We start from the raw sequence: 24,941 nt of genomic DNA, 5'->3' as shown, positions 1-24,941 counted from the left end.
CTTCGAACAGTGATGTCATTGCCAAGACGCAAGAACTCCGACTCCTCGTTTTATACTCATACAAAATCAAACCAACAGTTTAAAGTTTTATTTTCCTGTTTGGAATAAGCACAACTTAGGCCACATGTTATGGCCAATGATGTCAAGCATGCTCACATAGTTTTTTTCCAGAGCGGCTAAGTTCTGCACCTTTTACAACTTTCCCCATCATCAAATGAAATAAATCGCATGATACAGGGTCACCCTTAAGCCTGCTTTTGGTTTCGAATGGCTCGGGGAGATTCTTCCCAATTCTGACTGGACGACACCAGTATCGTGCACAGCTGTATTAGTTACCGAATAAACCAAACTCAGATAAAGCGCCATATAAAGTTTCTTTGAAATATTTGGCACATGGTCAAGCCGAAGTCGTACTAGTAAGTTTCAATCAGCTGAACCACGGTGGTCTTCAATGTTTATTGGGAGATCCTTATATGCCATACTAAGAAGCTGTGCGCAATCAGAATACATTTTTAGCATGCAGCTCATGTGTGCGCTGACTCGAGTAAGGCACACTAACATGTTTGTGCTTTGTATAAGTTAACATAACAAACATTTTAAAACCAGAAATTTATGCCCCTATTACCGTTTACAACTCAACTCTGGTTGGGTTGAAATTTCGCAATTTGGTATTACAGATTACAACTCAACCTGTCAAAAAAAATTTCGGTTGAGTTGTCTAGCCTTACAACTTTTTGTGGCATTGCCGTTTACAACCTTGTGTTGGTGTAGTTGTCAAAGACGTCAAAATCTTACAACTGCTTACTAGCAGTTGTCTCATACAATTTTGCAGTTGTTTTGAAAAAATGTTACGTTTTAGAAGACGGTTCACCACCTAATTTTTAACAAAAATTTTCAAAGTTGGTATCAAAAGACACGTTTCGACCTCCGATTTAAGAATCCGAAAACAAAAATTGTAATTCTTTACGACAGCATGACACTGCTAATACGCGTCCAAAAATATCGAGAGAGGTGCCAAAAGACGCTATTAATCTCGAGAACAATAATCCGAAAGCGGAAAATAAACATTTTATCTCTGTCCGGAGATATTTTCAGTTGAAGTTGGCGATTTTCATGTGGTTGTTGTAATGTTGTTGTCTTTTTTCGGTTTGTGTTTAATATCTTTTGAACGAGTTAAAATTTGTATTTTTCGCCTTCGGATTATTAATACTGATGTCAAGACGCGTCGTTTAATACCTCTCTCGATATTTTTGGACACGTATTAGCAGTGTCATGCTGTCGTAAAGAATTACCACAAACATTAATTCTAATAAAATCTAATTTCATGTGGTTGTTGTATTTTGCCAGATTTTTTGTATACAGCAATGCAGAAAGATGTTGGACCCAACCAGGATTATTTTTACGAATCGCGGCCAAAGGCTGCCAACGCAGGATGTTCTGTGAAAAAAAACTGTGGACCGGGCCTCATATTTCGGACCCTCTCGGGCCATTTTGTGGGTCTTTGTAAATATCTTTCGAAAGAAATAAAATTTTTAATTTTCGCTTTCGAATCCTAAAAACTGAGATGGAAACCCGTCTTTTGATACCACCTTTGATAAGAGTTAGATGGTGCACGGGCTTATAAAACGTTACCAAAAAAAAAACAAAAAATTTAAAGCCGGTAGTTAAACCTTTTTTAATCAAACAATAATCAACAATTTTGTACACATTTCTAGAAAAACCAACGTTTAAACGAATTACATTGAATAACTTTTTGACTTTATGTAGTGACATTCCATAGTTGGACGAGGCTGGTCGCAGTTTGGATGCAGCCAAAATAGGTGAAATTATGCGAGTCCCATTGATACTAATCACTACTCCTGGGAATCCTATTTGAGTAAAATACAGTTTTTTCTGTTAGGGTTTTAATCTACTTCGCACAAATACGCTCCTCAATTATATCTAATACCAGTCCAACACCAAAATCATTTCCACAGCATATTTGATAGCTGCCGTCAGCAAGGAATCGGAGTGTGGCGCATAATTTTAAAATACGAACGCGTATGCGGAAATGGTTCTTAATTTTGTTTAGTACTGAGTAAAATGCTTCCTTTCCAATCTGCAAAATAACTTCATATGAAGCTCATTATTTGTCACTTAAACATTTTCTTACTTGGTGCTTGGTAGTTCCAAGGGATTGGAATGATCACGCGAATGTTTCCGTATTCGCGACATGTCAATCACCAACATTTTCACCAGTTTAAAATAGATTTCATATAACATTAATAAAAAAATCACATTTGAAAATGCTTAAATTTCTGCCACAAATTGATCAGCTGTTCATTTATCTGTCAAATCATCACTTTCTTAGCTTGGCAGCACCAATTCAACTTCAACTGAAATAAGTTGTAATTCGTAATACCAAACAGGAGTTGAGTTGTCTGAAAGTTGAGTTGTTTTAATTACAACCCAACCAAGTTGAGTTGTGTACCGTAATAGGCCCTTTATTCTCTCACGCTGATACAAAGTATCCAGATACAAATAATGCAATTCTACACGCGCAATCGCCAAAAGCGCTGACTGCATGTCTACATAAGATGTCTTAACGCACATTCGCCAAAATTGCTGACTGCATGTCTGGATACCATATCTTGAATCAAGGCCATATTTTCTGAGCTGCGGCGCAACAACGAATATTCACCAAGCAGTGGCGCGACAGCGAAGATCATGGTATATAATTAAGTATCTTTCCAAATTGTAAATCAGTTCTATTTTTGACATTAAATAAAAATCACACGACTTCCTGCCGTAGAAAAAAATATTTTTTTTAATAATTTAGTTCGTTCTAAATTAACTGGCGCCCAACGTCAAAGGGTCCGGTCGCGAAGTAGAAGCGCATAAGTCGATCCGAAGAGGCTCGCCGTTACGAGCGTAATTCGAGTGCAATAGCAGAGATCCCAAGTACCCAGAAGGAAAAGGGAAGACATCTTTACTCCATGCTTGTTGTGTTGCTGTAAGATTAAATTTAAAAATTATTTAAGTAGAATTATTTTTAAAAGAAAAGAAAATAAGTTTTAGGAACAAGTTAATATTTTAGTGAATAAATATTTAAAATTCGAGAAAAAAGTGAGAATACAATTCTAGAAAGAAAAAAAGAAGAGAAAGTTAATATTTTAGATTTGAAATTTTTCATTCTAATTTTTGAACAAAATAATAAAGAGCTCGTACAGCTCATAATAAAAACAAAGTTCCGATAATAATATTAAACACAACTCTGCGATTCACCACAAAAAGGACCCTGCAGAGATTGACAAAATAAATAAAGTTCCACCAATCACCACATAGAATAAAGCCAAATCAAAATGGCCCAAAATAACGTGCTACGACCACCTTTGTTGGGTAATATAGGTGCACCTGCAGCAGGGGCACCAGCACAACAACCAATTCAGCTGCAACCAACTGGCATTTCCCAATGGATGAATGCCTCCTCTGATTTTAGGAACCTTATAAAGGATCTAATAACTGAACTTCTAGTGACGGACGAGAATAACATAGTTAGGAGCGTACTTCATCCCACATAACAACGCTTAACCAACTGGCATTTCCCAATGGATGAATGCCTCCTCTGATTTTAGGAACCTTATAAAGGATCTAATAACTGAACTTCTAGTGACGGACGAGAATAACATAGTTAGGAGCGTACTTCATCCCACATAACAACGCTTAACGGACCAGTTAATCGATGAACAATTTCGAAGTAACCTCTCCCCATGGACAAAGTGCCTGACGTCGTGAGATGCCTACGCGAGTTCGGTGGCAACCCAGCAGAATTCAGTAGCTGGAAAAAAGTGTAGAGCGAATCCTAAAGATTTATGAACCAAGCATAGGTCCACCCAAGTTCTTTGGCATTCTAAGCGTAATTCGCAACAAGATTGTAGGCAGTGCAGACGCTGCACTCGAATCCTACAACACCCCCTTAAATTGAAAAGCAATTTCCCAGTGCCTCACAGCACATTATGCTGACAAACGGGACTTAAGCACCCTGTAGTACCAGATGACTTGTTTGGTCCAAGGCAGGAAATCGGTACAGGAATTCTACGTGGAGGTCTATTCCCACCTTTCGCTGATACTCAACAAGGTATCCTGCATGGATGTTGGCGGGGAGGCCATGCGTGTCCTTACGCGTACATACCGTGACAAGGCACTAGATACCTTTGTTCGAGGACTATCGGGTGATCTGTCCAGACTCCTCGGCATGAAGGAACCGTCTGATTTGCCTGAAGCTTAACATTTATGCATTAAACTGGAAAACCAGAACTTCAGAATTTCTCACTCTAACAGCCAGTACAATTTACCCAGAAGACCAATACTACCTGCAGCATCATTGGGCACATACCAACAAAAGCCTGCACTCCCACCGGGGAAACGAGCGACCACCCCCCAGCGCACACAGGACAATTCAATAGAAATGCTGCTCCTAAACTTCAACGGATAGAGCATATAGAACCATCTCCTGACGCCATCGTAGCCGAAACACAACAATGCGAAGCAAGTACATACGGACACGATCAATTCTGGGAAGACTACTATCAGGATTATTCGCAGTATGCACGTGACAACGAAAAAGAAGGCGAAGAGTTTTGCGACGTTCATTTTTTAGACTAACGCACTCGACATTGCCCTACGTCCAGTGCAAAACCGGCAATGGAGAGGTATTAAAATTCCTTATAGACACTGGCTCCAACAAAACTACATACAGCCTTCATTAGCAAAAATCCCTTTACCAAACGAAAACATTTTTTACGCGAACTCCGTCGGAGGTAAAGTAATAGTATCGCATCATATATTTCTAAATATTTTCGGTTTAAACGAGGAACGCTTTAAGTTTTTCATTTGGCCTTCATTGGTGTCATTCCACGGCATCATTGGGAATGACAGCCTCAAACAGTTGAATGCGGTAATTCATACCTCTAGAGATTACATAATTATTAAAAATGGTAAGAAAATTAAAATTAAGCAACTGCTGTCAAGATCGGTGAACAATTTGGAAATAAAAACAGAGCACCTAACAGAGGAACAAAAGGGAGGGCTTCATAATCTCTGTTACCAGCACTAAAACTTTTCGCAGAACCCGATGAAAAACTGACATATACGACTGTAATGGAAGCGGAAATTAGGACGACGACCGACAGTCCTATCTACACGCGATGTTACCCATACCCAATGTCCCTAAAATCAGAGGTCGAAAGACAAATTGATAAACTCCTGGAAGGCGGCATCATAAGGCCATCGCGATCACTCTATAATTCACCCGTTTGGGTAGTGGATAAAAAACCAGATTCCCTGGGCAACAAACAATACAGACTGGTGATAGATTATCGAAAGTTAAACTCTGTAACAAGAGCAGACCGTTACCCTATTATCGAAATTAACGAGGTCCTTTCTTTGAAGAGTAGTTGTCACCAAATTCCTTTAAAGAATTCAGATATAGAAAAGACCACTTTCTCCATAAATAATGGGAAGTATTAATTCACCACGCTACCATTTGGCTTAAATAACGCACCTTCAATTTTCCAGAGAACGCTGGACGACATTTTGCGAAACTACATAGGACATTGCTGCTACGTTTACAAAGATGATATCATAATATTCACCATAACTGATGCAGCTCACACAGCCCATTTAAAAAGTATTTTCGGCACACTCGAAGATGAGAACATGAAGGTACAACTGGATAAGTCCAAGTTCTTTCAATAGGAGGTCGAATTTCTAGGATTCATTGTAACGCCGGAACTTCAAAGAGCTCAGATCCTTGTTGGGTCTGTCGGGTTATTATCACCGCTTCTTTAAAGATTATGCGAAGCTAGCTAAACCCCTTACAGCCCTTTTAAGAGGGGAGGAGGGACGCGTGTCTAAAAATCAATCGGAAAAAAAGCAGATCACCCTTGATGAGGACGCAATGGCAGCGTTTACAAAAGTTAAAAATATTCTTATCTCAGGAGAAGTAATGCTGACCTATCCTGACTTGAACACAGACTTTAAGCTGACAACCGATGCCTCCAATTACGCATTAGGTGCAGTCATGTCGGAGAAAGATATACCCATTACATTCATATCCAGGACCCTTTCAAAAACAGAAGAAAATTACGCAGCCAGCGAGAAGGAAATGCTTGCCATCTTATGGGCATTGAAATCTCTGCGTAACTATCTTTACGGTTCGGCAAAAGTCAAAATTTTCACAGACCACCAACCCTTAACTTATGCTTTAAGTAACAAAAATAAAAAAAATAAAATGAAATGCTGGAAAGCTATACTTGAGGAATACAATTACGAATTAAATTACAAACCTGGAAAAATGAACGTAGTTGCGTACGGACTATATAGACCACCGCAACAAGAACAGATAAATTCCTTAACAGCAACACGACATAGCGACGACAGCTCGGTTCAAACGTTGATACCCTATACAGACGCACCCATCAATGCATTCAAGAATCAACTTTTCATTTCCACAGGTGAGACCTCCTCATACCAGTTTCAAATCATTTTCCCAACCTATCATAGGCACACTATAGTGGAGAGAGAATTCACGGAAGATAGTATTATTACTTTATTAAAAAAATATTTGAATCCCTCGGTTACAAATTGCATAAAGACAGAAGACAGTATATTAGGAAGAATCCAAACCATTTACCAAACCCACTTCAGTAGATACAGGGTGCGCTACCCGCGAAATTTTGTGAAGGATATCCTTACCGAATCTGAAAAGGAAACAGAAATTATCTGCGAAAACAACATAGCTAATTGCAACCCAACAGAAAATAAAGCTCAACTTTTGGAGAGATGTTAGTTTCCCTAGATGAACGCGAAAATAAAAAAAAATTGCAAACAGTGTAGGATTTGCCTTCAAAATAAGTACGAGGGACACCCAGTAAACCCCATTCTAAAAGCCAATCCAATCCCCAATTATCAAGGACATATTGTTCACGTAGACCTGTATTATACCAGCAATAAAATAGTGTTAACAGCAATAGACAAATTTTCGAAATACGCCCAAGCAAAGATAGTAAAGTCCAGATCATCCGAGGATATATAAACCCCGAAAACATTGTGATAGATAATAAAAAATCCCTGAATTTGGCTCCCATAACCTTCATGCTACAGAATCGATTCGGAGTACAAATATTCAGAACCCCACCATATAAAAGCACAGTGAATGGACAGATAGAGCGATTCCACTCCACCTTGTCGAAATTATTGCGATGTACCAAAGCAGAAAATGTTCATTCCGATTTCCGCGATCTCCTTGATAGATCCCTATACAAATACAATTTTTCAACGCATTGCACTACTAAACGAAAGCCTATAGAATTATATTTTGGACAGACAGTTGGATCGCACCCAGTCGACCTGGACAAAGACGAAAACATAAAAAACTTGAAAATTAAACAAGGAAGAGATTTAGAAGTCCACAATAAGAAAAGAACAGATTTCAGGATATACAGTGCTAATGACGTGATTTATGTAAAATTAAACAAGCGAAAAGGAAATAAATTGTCACCCCGTTACAGGAAGGAAGTAGTACTTGAAGACAAGGGAAATACAGTTACAACTCAGTCGGGAAAGTCGGTGCATAAAAGCCATATTAAGGTTCAATAAAAAAAAAAAAGTAAGCAAATTAAAAAAAAAAAACAAAGAAACAAAAAAGCAAGAAAGATGGAAGAAGGAAATTTTTGTTTTTCTTCTAAAAATTAATCAGTTAGACGAATGAAAATAAAAATTACAAATTATAATAATATTAAAAAGAATAGTAAAGGAAGGTTTAAGGAATGTTCTAATTATGCAAATCTTATATAACCAAAGAAACAGAATTAATAATAATGATAATGACTAATATTTAATATACAGGAATTTAAGTTCAATACAATTAATCTCCTTAAATTTAAGTCAAATCGAGCAATATGCCATAGGCGTACGATTTTAGATATAAGCAATAATTGAGTGTTCATGGTCATTAAGAAAATGAACCCATTTTTCAGTCTCCTTGCCTGCATGGCACATGCGGATGTCCAAATCCACGATTATTCATCATCCCACTTAATAACCATAGATAACGGCCTCTCAAAAATCAAAGATGGCACACTCAAATTGAAAACTGATTATAAACAATAATGAAAAAATTATTATAAACAAGTAAGGAACGCTAAGTTCGGGTGTAACCGAACATTACATACTCAGCAAAGTGAACCTAGGTTAACTCTGGAATGTGTTTGTATGACATTGGTATCAAATGAAAAGTGGTAATGAGTATTTTAAAAGGGAGTGAGCCTTACAAAGTTTTTTCTAAAGTTATATTTTTCGTCAATAAACCAATCCAATTACCATGTTTCATCCCTTTTTTCATATTTGGTATAGAATTATGGCATTTTTTCATTTTTCGTAATTTTCGATATCGAAAAAGTGGGTGTGGTCATAGTGGGATTTCGGCCATTTTTTATACCAAGATAAAGCGAGTTCAATAAGTATGTGAACTAAGTTTAGTAAAGATATATCGATATTTGCCCAAGGTATCGTGTTAACGGCCGAGCGGAAGGACAGACTGCCGGCTGTGTATAAAAACTGGGCGTGGATTCAACCGATTTCGCCCATTTTCACAGAAAACAGTTACCGTCATAGAATCTATACCCCTACCAAATTTCGTAAGGATTGGTAAATTTTTGTTCCACTTATGGCATTAAAATTATTCTAGACAAATTAAATGAAAAAAGGCGGAGCCACGCCAATTTTGAAATTTTCTTTTATTTTTGTCTTTTATTGCACGATATCATTACTGGGGTTGAAAGTTGACATAATTTACTTATATACTGCAAAGATATTAAATTTTTTGTTAAAATTTGACTGAAATGTTTTTTTTTTTTTTAAGTGGGCGTGTTCGTCATCCGATTTTGCTAATTTTTATTGAGCACACATATAGTAATAGGAGTAATGTTCCTGCCAAATTTCATCATGATATCTTCAACGACTGCCAAATGACAGCTTGGAAAACTTTTAAATTACATTCTTTTAAAAGTGGGCGGTGCCACACCCATTGGACAAAATTTTACTAACATTCTATTCTGCGTCACAAGGTCAACCCACATACCAAGTTTCATCGCTTTATCCGTCTTTGGTAATGAATTATCACACTTTTTCGGTTTTTCGAAATTTTCGATATCGAAAAAGTGGGCGTGGTTATAGTCCGATTTCGTTCATTTTAAATAGTGATCTAAGATGATCGCCCAGAAACCTACATACCAAATTTCATCAAGATACCTCAAAATTTACTCAAGTTATCGTGTTAACGGGCAGACGGACGAACGGACATGGCTCAATCAAATTTTTTTCGAAACTGATGATTTGGATATATGGAAGTCTATATCTATCTCGATTCCTTTATACCTGACAATCAACCGTTATCCAATCAAAGTTAATATACTGTGTGTGCAAAGCACGCTGAGTATAATAACGTGTTGAAACACCAAGTAAATAAAATTACTGAAATTACTATCTAATAGTTTGTTAAATACTATAAAAAACAAGTAAGGACGGGACTGTCTTCGGCTGTGCCGAAGACTTCATACCTTTCATGAATGGGGCTTAACAATAATCTTATCCCATTCGTAATCTCCGAATAATCGGATATATAAGATAAGAAATATATAGTGAACAGATCTACATACCTAAACGATTTTTAAGATAAATATAAAATAAAAAATAGGTAGTTACTTTGTGCGAGGATGCAAAGTTTCAGGTTTTTTGTGGTCTGCGTGTAAAAACTATGACTACGAATCACGTATTTCAACTATATATGACATAAACGTAACTTTTTGATGAAATTTTATGAATTTTGAAGCTTCTAGTCGTAAAAAAGGGGCAAAAAAATACAGTTTATATGGGGTATATAATATATGTACCACCGATCTCTATGATTTTTTCAGACAACAATATATGCTATATTTTTATTTATTTATTTATTTATTTATTTATTATTTAAAGTCGACGACAAACTATGGTCGACTGCATAATATAAAAGATATATAAATATACAACTCAAAAGATAAAATTTAATATATATCGAGATTTCAACAATGTTATATTACAAACAAAGAAATATTAATGAACATTACTCTTTAATTTCAGAATATAATAATAATAAGAAATATAAGCAGAAATAAGAACTTATTACGAAATCTTAAACTGGCGGAATGCATCAGATTCCGCTCAGCATGATTTCGGAATGCAACAAGATTCCAATCAGCATGTCATGGGAATCCGGCAGTGCTAAGAGTAGTGTAATGAGGATACGCCATCACAAGGCATAAAAAAGTAACATGACCTGTGTTGTTGGAATGCACCGGATTCCAATCAGCTCGATGCCTGACCCATAAGATTATACTGCCGGAATGCATACGATTCCGGTCAGTGACTCATGAAAAAGCATGTTTTTTACATTGTTGGAATGCCCCAGATTCCAATCAACACAGTACTGTCTTGTTCCTTTTTAATAATACATGTTGTTAAATGTTCCTCCATCCTTAAGCGAGATAGTTCCTGTCTTTTAGGGAAGGAATAAAATGCCGGCAAATTAAATTATCTTGTATCTCTTAAATTAGATAGGCAAGTATTGCATTACGTATAGTGGCAAAAGTACATTCAAGACTGATACAGCTATACAAGTCATTGTAGTGCGCGCACCAGATAAGAAGAGGATTATTTTTAGCAAAGTTTCGTCGACAAAGGGGTAAATAGAAAGGAACGTAGTGTTTGGATACTCTAGGGGGAACCGCAAAAAACAAGCGGCTGAAGAGGTCCGCAGAATCAATTTCTCCAATAATGAGCTTATGGATGAACAATATCCCTAATAATATTCCCCAATTTTCCAGAGTGGGTAAGTTAATAAGAAGAAGTCTACTTCTGTATGGAGGAAGGTGGAGACTTGAGTCCCAATTAAGGCCGCGCAATGCAAATATCAAAAATTGCTTTTGAACTGACTCAAGACGCTTTATATGCTTTTGAGAAACAGGGACCAAACGCACGAGCAATACTCGAGTATTGGAAGAACCAGCGATGTGTAAAGAACCTTAGTGAGGTACGGATCATCGAACTCTTTAGCCCATCTTTTAACAAATCCAAGTAAACCCAACGCTTTGTTGGCTATAGATGAAATATGCATGTTAAAATTCAATTTCGGATCAAAAAGGACACCTAGATCATTTGCAATAGATATACGCTCCAAAGGCGTACCATCTATTACATAAGATTTCAATGCTGGCTTCACTCGGTGAAATGTCATATGTTTACATTTAGAGCAATTTAAAGCTAGTAAATTTGTTGTGCACCAACATTGGAACGAGTCCAAGTCGGCCTGAAGAAGATCCAAGGAATTCAAATCGGTAGGACAGTAAGTGTAGCAAAGTTTTACATCATCCGCATACATTATAGTATGGGAATATAATATTGTCTGTGGCAAGTCATTAATGAAAAGGGCAAAGAGCAAAGGGCCTAGATGACTTCCCTGGGGTAAGCCGGAGGAAACTCCGAACGATTCCGACAGATTGCACTTGAACAGGACTTTTTGGGTCCGGTTAGAAAGATAGCTTTTCAGCCACATTAATAGGTGAAACGGAAATCCCAGTAAATCAAGCTTATGAATAAGCAACTCATGGTTGACGGTATCAAATGCTTTGCTGAAGTCCGTGTAGATGACATCCATTTGCTTGTTCGCTAAAAATCCTTCCATAACTTTAGAGGTGAATACAAGTTGTAGTGGTTGACCTTTGTCGAATAAAACCGTGTTGGCATGGAGATCAAATACTATACGTAAGCATTTGGTAAAATTTGAAGCTTCTAGCTGTTAAAATGGGGCAGAAACTGCGCAAAGTTTCTTATCTGAACAATCGGTTGTATGAGATATATACTATATATACGACCGATCTCAATGATTTTTTCAGACAACAATATATACTATACACGTAAGCACTTGGTGAAATTTGAAGCTTCTACCTGTTAAAATGGGGAAGAAATTGCGCAAAGTTTCTTATCTGAACAATCTGTTGTATGAGATTATATATACCACCGGTCTCTATTATTTTTTCAGACAACAATATATGCTACGCATTTGGTGAAATTTTAACATATCTAAACGATTTTTAAGATAAATATAAAATAAAAAATAGGTAGGTACTTTGTGTGAGGATGCAAAGCTTCAGGTTTTTTGTGGTCTGAATGTAAAAACTATGACTACGAATCACGTATTTCAAAAATATATGACGTAAACGTAACTATTTGATTAAATTTGATGAATTTTGAAGCTTCTATCCGTAAAAAAGGGGCAAAAATGAGAGTTTATATGAAGTATATAATATATATGCCACCGATCTCTATGATTTTTTCAGACAAAAATATATGCTATATACGTAAGCATTTGGTGAAATTTGAAGCTTGTAGCTGTTAAAAAGGGGCAGAAATTGCGCAAAGTTTCTTATCTGAACAATCGGTTGTATGAGATATATATTATATATACCACCGATCTCAATGATTTTTTCAGACAACAATATATAATATACACGTAAGCATTTGGTGAAATTTGAAGCTTCTAGCTGTTAAAATGGGGAAGAAATTGCGCAAAATTTCTTATCTGAACAATCGGTTGTATGAGATATATATTATATATACCACCGATCTCAATGATTTTTTAGACAACAATATATGCTATACACGTAAGCATTTGGTGAAATTTGAAGCTTCTAGCTGTTAAAATGGGGCCGAAATCGCAAAAAAAATATATATATATACTATATATATATACTATATATACCATCATATATATATTATATATATCACCGATCTCTATGATTTTTTGACACAACAATATATACTATATACGTAAACAATCGGTGATATTTGAAGCTTATAGCTGTTAAAATGGGGTAGAATTGCGCAAAGTTTCTTATCTGAACAATCGGTTGTATGAGATATATACTATATATACAACCGATCTCTATGATTTTTTCAGACAACAATATATGCCATATACGTAAGCATTCGGTGAAATTTGAAGCTTCTAGCTGTTAAAATGGGGCTAAAATTGCGAAAATATGTATATATACTATATATATATACTATATATACCACCATATATATACTATATATACCACCGATCTGTATGATTTTTTCAGACAACAATATATGCTATATACGTAAGCATTCGATGAAATTTGAAGCCTCTAACTCTTAAAATAGGGCAGCAATTACGAAAAGTTTCTTATCTGAACAATCGGTTGTGGGGGATATTATACTATATATACGACCGATTTCATCAATTTTTTCAGGCAACAATACGTGCAATATACGAAATTATATGGTGAAGTTTGAAGCTTCAATCTGTTAAATTGAGTAAGATATTACAAAAATCCTCTTTTTCTGAAAAATCCGTTGTATGGAGGATATATGCTATAGTGGTCCGATCCGGCCGGTTCCGACAAATGTCTAATCGGACACCCAAGTACACCCGCTCACCAAATTTTATCAAGATATCTCATAAATTGAGGGACTAGTTTGCATACAAACAGACAGACGGACATGGCTAAATCAACTCAGCTCTTCAACCTGATTATTTCGGTATACTTAATGGTGGGTCTATCTATTTTCCTTTAAGGACTTACAATTTTGGGTTTTGTGACGAAATTAATATACCATTTCATTTTCATGAAAGGTATAAAAATAGGTAGGTACTTTGTGTGAGGATGCAAAGCTTCGGGTTTTTTGTGGTCTGAATGTAAAAACTATGACTACGAATCACGTATTTCAAAAATATATGACGTAAACGTAACTATTTGATGAAATTTGATGAATTTTGAAGCTTCTATCCGTAAAAAAGGGGCAAAAATGAGAGTTTATATGAAGTATATAATATATATGCCACCGATCTCTATGATTTTTTCGAACAAAAATATATGCTATATACGTAAGCATTTGGTGAAATTTGAAGCTTCTAACTGTTAAAACGGGGCAGAAATTGCGCAAAGTTTCTTATCTGAACAATCGGTTGTATGAGATATATACTATGTGTACCACCGATCTCAATGATTTTTTCAGACATCAATATATGCTATACACGTAAGCAGTTGGTGAAATTTGAAGCTTCTAACTGTTAAAACGGGGCAGAAATTGCGCAAAGTTTCTTATCTGAACAATCGGTTGTATGAGATATATACTATGTATACCACCGATCTCAATGATTTTTTCAGACAAAAATATATGCTATATACGTAAGCATTTGGTGAAATTTGAAGCTTCTAACTGTTAAAACGGGGCAGAAATTGCGCAAAGTTTCTTATCTGAACAATCGGTTGTATGAGATATATACTATATATACCACCGATCTCAATGATTTTTTCAGACAACAATATATACTATACACGTAAGCATTTGGTGAAATTTGAAGCTTCTAGCTGTTAAAATGGGGAAGAAATTGCGCAAAGTTTCTTATCTGTACAATCGGTTGTATGAGATATATACTATGTATACCACCGATCTCAATGATTTTTTCAGACATCAATATATGCTATACACGTAAGCATTTGGTGAAATTTGAAGCTTCTAGCTGTTAAAATGGGGCGAAATCGCAAAAAAAAAATATATATATACTATATATATATACTCTATATATATACTATATATACCATCATATATATATTATATATATCACCGATCTCTATGATTTTTTGACACAACAATATATACTATATACGTAAGCAATCGGTGATATTAGAAGCTTATAGCTGTTAAAATGGGGTAGAAATTGCGCAAGGTTTCTTATCTGAACAATCGGTTGTATGAGATATATACTATATATACAACCGATCTCTATGATTTTTTCAGACAACAATATATGCCATATACGTAAGCATTCGGTGAAATTTGAAGTTTCTAGCTGTTAAAATGGGGCTAAAATTTCGAAAATATGTATATATACTATATATATACTATATATACCACCATATATATACTATATATACCACCGATCTGTATGATTTTTTCAGACAACAATATATGCTATATACGTAAGCATTCGTTGAAATTTGAAGCCGCTAGCTCTTAAAATAGGGCAGCAATTACGAAAGGTTCCTTATCTGAACAATCGGTTGTGGGGGATATATACTATATATACGACCGATCTCATCAATTTTTTCAGGCAACAATATGTGCAATATACGAAATTATATGGTGAAGTTTGAAGCTTCAATCTGTTAAATTGAGTAAGATATTACAAAAATCCTCTTTTTCTGAAAAATCGGTTGTATGGAGGATATATGCTATAGTGGTCCGATCCGGCCGGTTCCGATAAATGTCTAATCGGACACCCAAATACACCCGTTCACCAAATTTTATCAAGATATCTCAAAAACTTAGGGACTAGTTTGCATACAAACAGACAGACGGACAGACGGACATGGCTAAATCAACTCAGCTCTTGATTATTTCGGTATACTTAATGGTGGGTCTATCTATTTTCCTTTAAGGACTTACAATTTTGGGTTTTGTGACGAAATTAATATACCATTTCATTTTCATGAAAGGTATAAATATATTTTTAGTAGGACAGCATGTCCGCATTTATTGAAGCCAAGTATAAACTTAAACTAGTGATTACAAGTAGTTGGTTTTTATAGTTATAAATTGCTCACTTAACAAAAATGTTTAATATTAAATTGTTTACTTAAGAATATTTTTTATTTCATGTATCAGACGCATTAGTTAAAGTGCTTTCCAATAATTTCCTGTTTACTAGATTTTGGCTATTACTGTTGATGCGGCGATTATTGACTTTAGTCAAAAATCGGTACAAATGTCAAGTCAGCTATTGTTGGGTGAAAATTAACAAAACTCGTGTTAACTCTTCTCCTCTTTAGTCGATTGCCCTCAATCGGCACACATTTTACAAAGAAAAAATCATATAGTAACTTGTAAATATGGGTTTTTAGGTACGTCTACTACACGTTCCGTAGTTACGTGGAACTTTTTTTATTTTTATTGTAGAAAATTAGAGTAGCCATAACGATAATGGTAATAATTATTATATTAGTACTTATGCTAATTACATGTTTTATTATATTATCTTTTACTAGCAACCGAATGTCGCTCCAATGCTCTAGATGGCTTACATATAAAGTCTCAAGTTTTAGATTTAGATTTGTTTCGTTACTATCTTTGATATTAGTTATTAGGTTCGGTAGAACAAATGCGTCGTAACTTCTTAGGTTTAGATTGCTGTAGGTTATGTTGTATATTACAATTTTACAGTTTTCAAATTTTATTAGGGATGTGCCTTTTTGCATAAATTTTAGTTTATTGCAATCGTGAGATATATTTCCATTAAAGTTTTTTAGTATTAATATTCCTGGTTCAACTTCTACAACTGCGGGTTTCGTTAACTATTTCAATTAGCATTGAGCTTCCCTGAATTCTAAAATGTTAATAAGACATTCGTCATTTTTCTTGTTCAAATTTTTCTCAAAGTTATTTTTTACATCTGGACTATATATATAATTTTTATCATCTACGAGTACTTCATACTCGTTTAGTACAATTGATTTGTTTGAGGCGTTGGGAAGGGGTTCGAATCTTATTTTGGATGTGATGTTTGTGGAAAATTATGGGATGAGTAGGGTGAGTATAATAATATTCTCTTGAAAGATGACGGCGACCTTAATATTCCTATAACTGTCGTAGTCCTTGATTAGATCCAGTTCAGTTTGAGTCACTATGTCGGTAGGGACTATATCTAGTTTACTAGAAAATATGATCTGTTCTATATCGTTTATGTGATTTTTTAAGAGTGTTATGTCATTGTTAATCCTGTACGTATGTTCGATGAACTGAACTTCGTCTTCTAATGTTTGTATTTTGTTTAACGTGGAATGTCGGAATGTACCTATGTAGTCACTTATAAGAGCTTGTTGCCTATTTATATGGGTTGTAATATTGTCTATCTGTTGTGTCAAGAAACTGTTAAATCGCGTTAAGTTGATTGCATTGTCCGTGATTGCCCATTCGTTATTGTGTACCTGATCTAGTGCGTTTTTGATTTCTCGTTCGTCGTCACTGTCCATAGAACCTGCTATGAATTTCAACCTTTACCCAGTACGTTAATTAGTCCTCGTTTGGTTTTTGTTTGTAGGCGCAACCTATCTATTTTTGCTCTTAGTAGGAGAAAATTTTCGTTGATGCGTGTCTTCAAAGGAAGTTGTCTTTAGAATTTTTATGTTGTCCGTAATACGTAACATCGTGTTTTCGTATGTGGTTATGTTGATAAATGTAGTACCTTGTCGTAATGGTTAATCGTCTTTAATTCTCCTGTCTTGATTAGTACATATCCGTTGTTTTTCGTTAGGTCCTGCACACTAATTTGTTGGCTTTTGACACCAAGCGCGAGTGTCCAGAGAAAGATTGTCGTTAATAGCATTTTTCTGTGGGAGTTAGGGTAATTGGTTTAGCATTGTCTAATGTTTTTCTTGTGAACTATCCTGCCTGACTTTGTTTTAATGGTTGTGTTAAGGTTCTCTGCTACAATTGCTTTCTTATACCTGGCTGATAACTTATTTCCTAATCTCTTATTTATTTTTGCGAATATAACGTCTCCTTCTGAAAAGGGGTTTGTCTATCTTTATTGTGATAGCAAAGATCCTGCTGTTGTTTTTTCTGTAGTTTCTCCTTGATTTCCTGCCTATATTTCTCTAGAAGGTCGTGGTCGCTACTAATTCTTCTCCCAAAAAATATTTCAATTGGTTTTTTTCCTGTCGTAGAATGCACCAAGTAATTATACTCTTTAACGGATTTTTCTAATAATTCGCTGAAGGATCGGTGGCTTTTCTCCACTTGTAGACAGCGCATTATTTCCTGTAGGGTGGAGTGAAAGCGTTCGACTTGTCCGTTCGAACAACTAGTATATGGAGGTGTTCGATATATTTCTGTACCGAATTCATTGTTAATCATGAAGTTTATAGATTCTGAGTTGAAGGATCTCTCATTGTCCATTTCTATTGTTTCTGGTACTAAGGCAAAGAGGATATCCCTTATTGGTTGCCTTATGTCTTCGGCTGCTTTGGATCGAATAACCTTTGCTACTGCATATTTGGAAAGTTTACCCACAGCTGTTAGAATTAGTTGTTTACCCATTAGTGTAGCTTGTATTTGAGGTTTTGGTGGATTACGCTCGTATTTATTTTCTTTGCATGTAACGCACGATTTGATAATTTTTTTTAAATTTTATTTGTTATTCCAGGAAAGTAATACCTTTCCAGAATTTGTGTTTTATTTTCTTTACTATTCCTGTGGGCTCTATTATGTGTTCTAATAATAATTTCCTCCTGCTCTTTTGCATCTGTTATGTTCTGAACCTCTACCTGCGTAAACCTGATGCGATATTTGCTGAAATGTATTGGGTATAATTCCTGTATTTTTCCCATTATGGGTTCCTGCGTTTTAATGCAGTTTATTACTGATGGGTTGAGGTATCTCTTGAGGATTGAGATAAGCGTTTGATGGGAGAATTCTGGTTCTTTCATTATATGCTGATGGTATGTTGGAAATATTTTTTTAAATTGGTAAGAGGAAACTTCGTCGTTTTTAAGAAATATTTGATTTTTGAAAGCGTTAATAGGTACTTCGACACTATATATTAGATTATGAGATGAACTGTCATCTGAATTTGTTGCCATAGACAAAGTGTTAACCTGTGTTTCATTATGGGGTACTCTTGATAGGGCGTCAGCCCCTACATTTTTTTGCCTGTCTTATAAAATAGCTCGTAAGAGTATTCCTCGAGAGCTGCCTTCCATCTTTTCATTTTTAGTTGTTATGTTTATTACTAAGTGCGTATGTGAGCGGCTGGTGGTAGGTAAAAATGTCCACCTTGGCCGATCCATACAAAAAGTTTCTAAATGAGTTTAAGGCCCAGATTATGGCTAACATTTATTTTTCGTTAGCTGCGTAATGTTCCTCCGCCTTACTTAAGGTTCTTGAAATGAAAGCCAATGGCTTAGAATCTTGAGATAGAACAGCTCCGAGAGCAAATTTGGAGGCGTCTGTTACTAGCTGAAAGCTTTTATTGTAATCGGGATATGCAAGTACGATATCCTCGGAAGTAAGCGAGAGTTTTATATTGTTGAAGGCTCTTATGGCATCTTCATTCAAAATTATATTGACTTCCGAAGATTTATTTTTGGATATTCTACCTTCTTCCCCTCTTAGAAGAGTTGTTAGGGGTTTTGCTAACTTTGCGTAGTCTTTTATGAATCTGCGATAATATCCTGACATGCCAAGGAAACTTCGAAGCTCTTTTAAAGTTGTGGGTTGCGGAAAATTTGTAGTTGCTTCGACCTTCGCGGGATTTGTTCTAATATCATTTGGAGATATAACATATCCCAGGAACTCGACTTCTTTCTTAAACAAATTACACTTGTCCAACTGGAATTTCATGTTGGCCTCTTCTAGGGTTGCAAATATTTTCCTAATGTGATTGAGGTGTTCATCCTCAGTTTTACTGAAAATGATTATGTCATCGATATAGACGTAGCAGTACTTTGCTATATGCTCGCGAAGTATGTCGTCTAAGGCTCGTTGGAAGATAGCGGGAGCGTTTTTAAGCCCAAACGGCAAACGAGTAAATTCGTATTTGCCATCTTTTATTGAGAATGCGGTTTTTTCGATGTCAGATTCCTTTAGAGGAATCTGGTGAAATCCGCTTTTCAAGTCTAAAACGGAGAAAAATTTACTTTCTCCAAGGTTTGAAATTACTTCCGATATTTCGGGTATAGGGTATTTATCAGCCAGTGTAACTGAATTCAATTTTCTATAGTCTATGACCATGCGATACTGTTTATCACCTTCTGAGTCTGGTTTTTTAGGTACGATCCATACGGGTGAATTATACGGGGATCGGGATGGCCTTAAGATACCATCATTCAGTAATTTCTTTACTTGTGATTCTATCTCGCCTTTTAGCGATGCTGGGTACGGATAGAATTTTGAATATACAGGAGAGTCAGTTTGTGTTCTGATCTGTCCCATAACCTTCGTAGTGTAAGTAAGCTTTTCGTCAGGTTCGGAGAAAATTGGGATATGTATTCACAATATCCTTCATACTATTTTTTGTTTGGGAGATAAGCCCTCCTCTTTTATATTTATTGCGTTGACGCTGTGCGAACCCTGCTGCTTAAGTCTGACCATACGGCCATTTTTAAAACCATTTCGTTTTCTGCGGTATATATTACTGCTTCTAGTGCCCTAAGTGTGTTGTTTCCCAAAATGGCATCGAATGATTTTAATAAGGGCAATAGGTAGAACTTAATTTTTCCCTCCGTGTTAAAGAGGTTCACATAAGTGTGTTCCGTTATCTTAACATCTCCTGCAATTGATTTTGCATGGAAAGGTTTTTTGTATTGAATTCGCTTCTTTGCTAAATTCGGTTTTACGTAATTTTTGCTGGAGCCTGTGTCCAGCAGAAATTTTAGGATACTTCCGCTCTCCGTCTTTACTTCAATGTATGGAAGCGAAGAGCTAATTATCCTAAAAAATGGACATCATTGTATTCAGCAACTTCATCTTCGACCTCATATTTGTATTGGTTATCTTCACTTGACGTATCTATATGAAACGTCCTTTGGTTTTTGGTGGGTGGCTGGTTGTTGACCGATTGTGGAGGTCTTTTACCCTGAAACTGATTCTGAGGTGGTTTGTTCATATAATTAATGCGCCGTGAATGTATGCTCTGGTCTATATTCATTGGCTCCGGTTTTCGTTGAGGTTTGGGTGGCCTTGGAGGAGTACTCGTAGCCTGAATTTGGTTGGAGAACTGTGGTTTGTCCTTCCATCTTGGTTGATTGGTTTGTGGCTCGTGAGCTAGTTGTGGATAGAAAGACTGCTGTTGGGAGTGATACTTTCCCGAATTTGGATATCCTTTTTTAACATTTTGTGTATGATTTGTTCTATAGTTTTGATTGTCTAATTTCATACATAGGTGAAGGGCCTTCGGAAGGTCAGCGGGTTCTCGAATGCCCAGTAATCGTGGTAATTCCCCATTTAGACCCCTAATGAAGGTGTCAAGTGCCTTATCCCTATATGATAGCGTCATCATTCGCAGAGATTCGCCATTCATTTCCATACATCCTAATTTATTGAGAATTAACGAAAGGTATTTGTAAACCTGTTGGTAGAAGTCGGCAATGCTCCTGTTACCCTGCACTAGAGTGGTTAATTGATATTCCAAAGTGGAAATATCTCTCTTATCTGCATAATGCATTGTTAGGCATTTGGTAATCGCTGACCAATCCAATGGCGTATTATACGATTCCGGTGCCGTATTAGCATTTCCCGTTATTTTATTCCTAATCACGCTAAGGATTCCGTAATACTTCGGAGTTCCCTTTAGCGGTTCGTAAATACTTAATATCCGATCTACACTTTTTTCCATGAATTGAACTCACCAGGACGACCGGAAAAACCTTTTAGGCACTTAACCACGTCCGGAATCTTATCTAAATCTCCCAGGTTACCCCGATGCCTATCTTCAATTGTTTGGTCTATTGCCGAACTGAGGAATGCGTTGGGATTGAGAGTGGCCTGTACTACACTTGGTACTTGTTGTTGCAAAACATCTGTTGCAATATTAGTCATTAGGACCCTTAGGTCTTCTATGCTTAATTGTTGTCTATTATTTGATGCCTGAGGGGCGGTAGGATTTTGGGAAAGGACTTGAGGACGGATTAAGTTATTAGGGTTTGCCATTTCGATATTAATGATTACCACTACTTTTTATTTATTAATCCTTCTTTCTAGTTAAATATGTTTTTCTTTAGTTTAGGTATGGTAAAAAAAATTATGCTTTCCATGCTCACCTTTTCTCGTTTTATTTGGCGTAAATGTTGCAAATGGCGAAACTGATTAAGGTATGAAAAAGTTGTTGTTGCGAAAAATGTTAGCAATCCAAAATGTGTTGCTGTCCTGCGAACGGATTTTATTCTACTTCTTTTATGCCGCTCTAGATATGTTAACTTTTCGTTTGGCAGTTCACTGGCGGTGCTATTGTAAGGTATGAAAATGTTGTTGTTGTTGCGAAAAATGTTAGCAATCCACAATGTGTTGGTGTTTTGCGCACGGATTGTATTCTACTTCTTTTATGCCGCTCTGGATATGTTAACTTTGCGTTTGGCAGTTCACTAGCGGTGCTATCGTAAGAATATTCCACAGCTTTTGCTCCACTGATTTTAGGAAGGTATTTAATTTTCACTAAATCAATCACTATCACTGACACTTCAATATTTTGTGTTTTCTTATAGCTCGGGCTGGTACATGGTACCACCGGTTCGTGTTGCACTTCTGGGGGCAGTTACTATAATCGCGAGTATCACTACCGCGAGTCCTTATTTTTACAGGACTTTTTCCTTTTGCTCGACGCGAATCCTTATTTGTTCCTTTCAGGATATTTATGCGACTTTTGGCTCGGGCGCCAGTTATGTTCCTTCGGATTAAGGTTACAAAAAAAATATATTTTTAGTAGGACAGCATGTCCGCATTTATTGAAGTCAAGTATAAACTTAAACTAGTGATTACAAGTAGTTGGTTTTTATAGTTATAAATTGCTCACTTAACAAAAATGCTTAATATTAAATTGTTTACTTAAGAATGTTTTTTATTTCATGTAGCAGACGCATTAGTTAAAGTGCTTTGCAATCATTTCCTGTTTACTAGATTTTGGCTATTACTGTTGATGCGACGATTATTGACTTTGGTCAAAATCGGTGCATGAGTTAAATCAGCAATTATTGCGTAAAAATTAATGAAGCTCGTGTTAGCTAATTGGAAAGCGATTTCCTGTTTACTAGTTTTAGCTATTGTTGATGCGGCGATTATTGACTTTAGTCAAAAATCGGTACAAGTGTCAAATCAGCTATTGTTGGGTGAAAATTAACAAAACTCGTGTTAACTTACATAGAATTAGTGTAGAGGAACATAGACACATATTTCAGTTACATCTGAGTATAATGCGTATTGAAATTTAGTATCTAGTATTAATTTTATGCGCAGCAATTTCAGCACAGGTGTATTTACAGTTTGACGTTTAGCAGTCCTTAGAAAGTTTAAGCGTAAACGTCGATTGTTGTAAAAAAACACAGCTATTGTAATCTTATATAAAAAAATAAAGGAAAATGTGTGTTAGTTGGTAGCCGGTTTTTGAAGAGATGCGCCAGTCGATTTTGTAGAAGCTTTCACATAAGTTGCGTATACCTCACGCGGTGGTTTGCCCATAGGTTGGGTTGCGATCGACGCACAGAGTCTCGAGATATAGGCCAAAACGTGAACCCGGATACCCCTAGAATGTGCGTGTAATATGGATATCAAATGAAAGCTGTTGCTGAGAGCTTTAAACTAATTTTCATTGTGATATTCGGTTCAGTCGCATCAACCTAGCAAAACTGATAAATATGCATGCGAAGCGAAATTAAGACGTCCTATTCGATTTGCCTGAAATTTGGTATATAAATTTGCCTATATTAGTATTTACGATGCTTTTTTCCAGGAAGTAGACCAGAGACGGGCTGGTACTGGAATTAGGATTAGGACTAGGACTGAGACTTGGACGCGGAATGGGACTGGAACAAAATACATACCATCCTCTGGGACTGGCAATAAGGGATGAAGAAGAATGAGAAGAACTTGAGAGAAGAGAAAAGAGAGAAGAGGGAGACTGAGAAAGAGATGGAATGAGACGAAGATAGAGATAGATGAAGCGAAAAAGACGGAGGGTGGAGCGAATAAAAGTATTAAGAAAAAGTGAAGAGGGGGGAGGGCAGAGTTAGACAGAAACAGAAAAAGCTTTTTAAAAAGTATGCAGATAAACAAAATTTAGGGCAGAACAACGTCTGCCGGGTCTGCTAGTTATTAAATAAATCAAAATAAGATTCATTGTTTTCGCACAGGTGAAACAAAAATATACGCAAAAATAACACTATTATTATTATTATTATTATAAAGCCATTTTACACGAAATTATAGCAGTTTAGTTCCTAATGGGTACAGCAGAATAGATTCGGTTGTTGGCGAGAGGATAGAATGCGTGCGCGCGGGGATGTGTGGTGCGCTTACCTATGCGGTGCGCTTGCCTGAGCGTTTTACAAAAACAATTGCGTGAAAGCACTTATGGGGTGGCGATCACTGCCTTAAAGCATAAAATAGTTTTCGAAGTTTGCTCCAAATCATGAGATATGAGGATAGAAGTAAAAGTTTTGAAACGATAAGCAGTAACAAAGCAAATTAAACAAGGTAGAATTGGCAACTGAAAAATTTTAGTTTTGCATGAATTGTTACTTCAACAAATTGCAAACAAGCGCATTAACCTTTTGTGGCCTAAGCATATATTTTGGATCCTATACATGATTCAACTACTGCAGGTTTGCTCACTCGAAGCTTTCGAAATCAAAAATCAGTACGGGTTGCTTTTACATAGCATAGAAAAGGCGGAGAAATTATATCTTTCTCAGGTTTTCAGAAAATTGTAGATTTCAAACTAAATATTTCGTCACTTTGGCAACCAGGTTTCGCAAAAAAATATAACCAATATAACTTCCTCAACGTCAGCCCCTTGGAGTCGCTTCTCATCCGAACTAGATGCCTTAAAGAACTGAACAACTGATATTCTGAGTAACTCCGTAAACAGCACAACTTATGAGTGTCTTCCCAGGATATCACTTATTACGGATGCGCATTGTTGTTTTTTTTTTTCAACAAAAGTATTCAAATTGAAAATTTTGTGTGTTTACAGAAAAATTAAATTTTCCGGAAGTCAACGGGTTAAATATTTTTTTCATTTGAAACAACAATTCATACAGAGAAGGGAGAACTGTCCAGTTCACTATTACTTT

The 24,941-nt window shown here is 36.1% G+C and overlaps 1 long non-coding RNA gene across 1 annotated transcript; it reads right to left on the bottom strand.

Annotated features, from left to right (window-relative positions):
- Positions 1 to 1,650: 1,650 nt before the first annotated feature.
- On the bottom strand, positions 1,651 to 22,608 carry LOC137237996 (uncharacterized). Its single transcript, XR_010949086.1, has 3 exons — positions 21,918 to 22,608; positions 2,153 to 2,990; positions 1,651 to 2,098 (listed from the first exon to the last, which is right to left on the bottom strand). It is a non-coding gene; the product is annotated as an uncharacterized lncRNA (long non-coding RNA).
- Between the last annotated feature and the right edge of the window lie 2,333 nt (positions 22,609 to 24,941).

This window comes from Eurosta solidaginis, chromosome 1, assembly GCF_040869045.1.
Source record: "Eurosta solidaginis isolate ZX-2024a chromosome 1, ASM4086904v1, whole genome shotgun sequence".
Taxonomy (NCBI): Eukaryota; Metazoa; Arthropoda; class Insecta; order Diptera; family Tephritidae; genus Eurosta; species Eurosta solidaginis.
The sequence above is the reverse complement of the archived record's forward strand: the minus strand, read 5'-3'. Positions and strand labels throughout refer to the sequence as shown.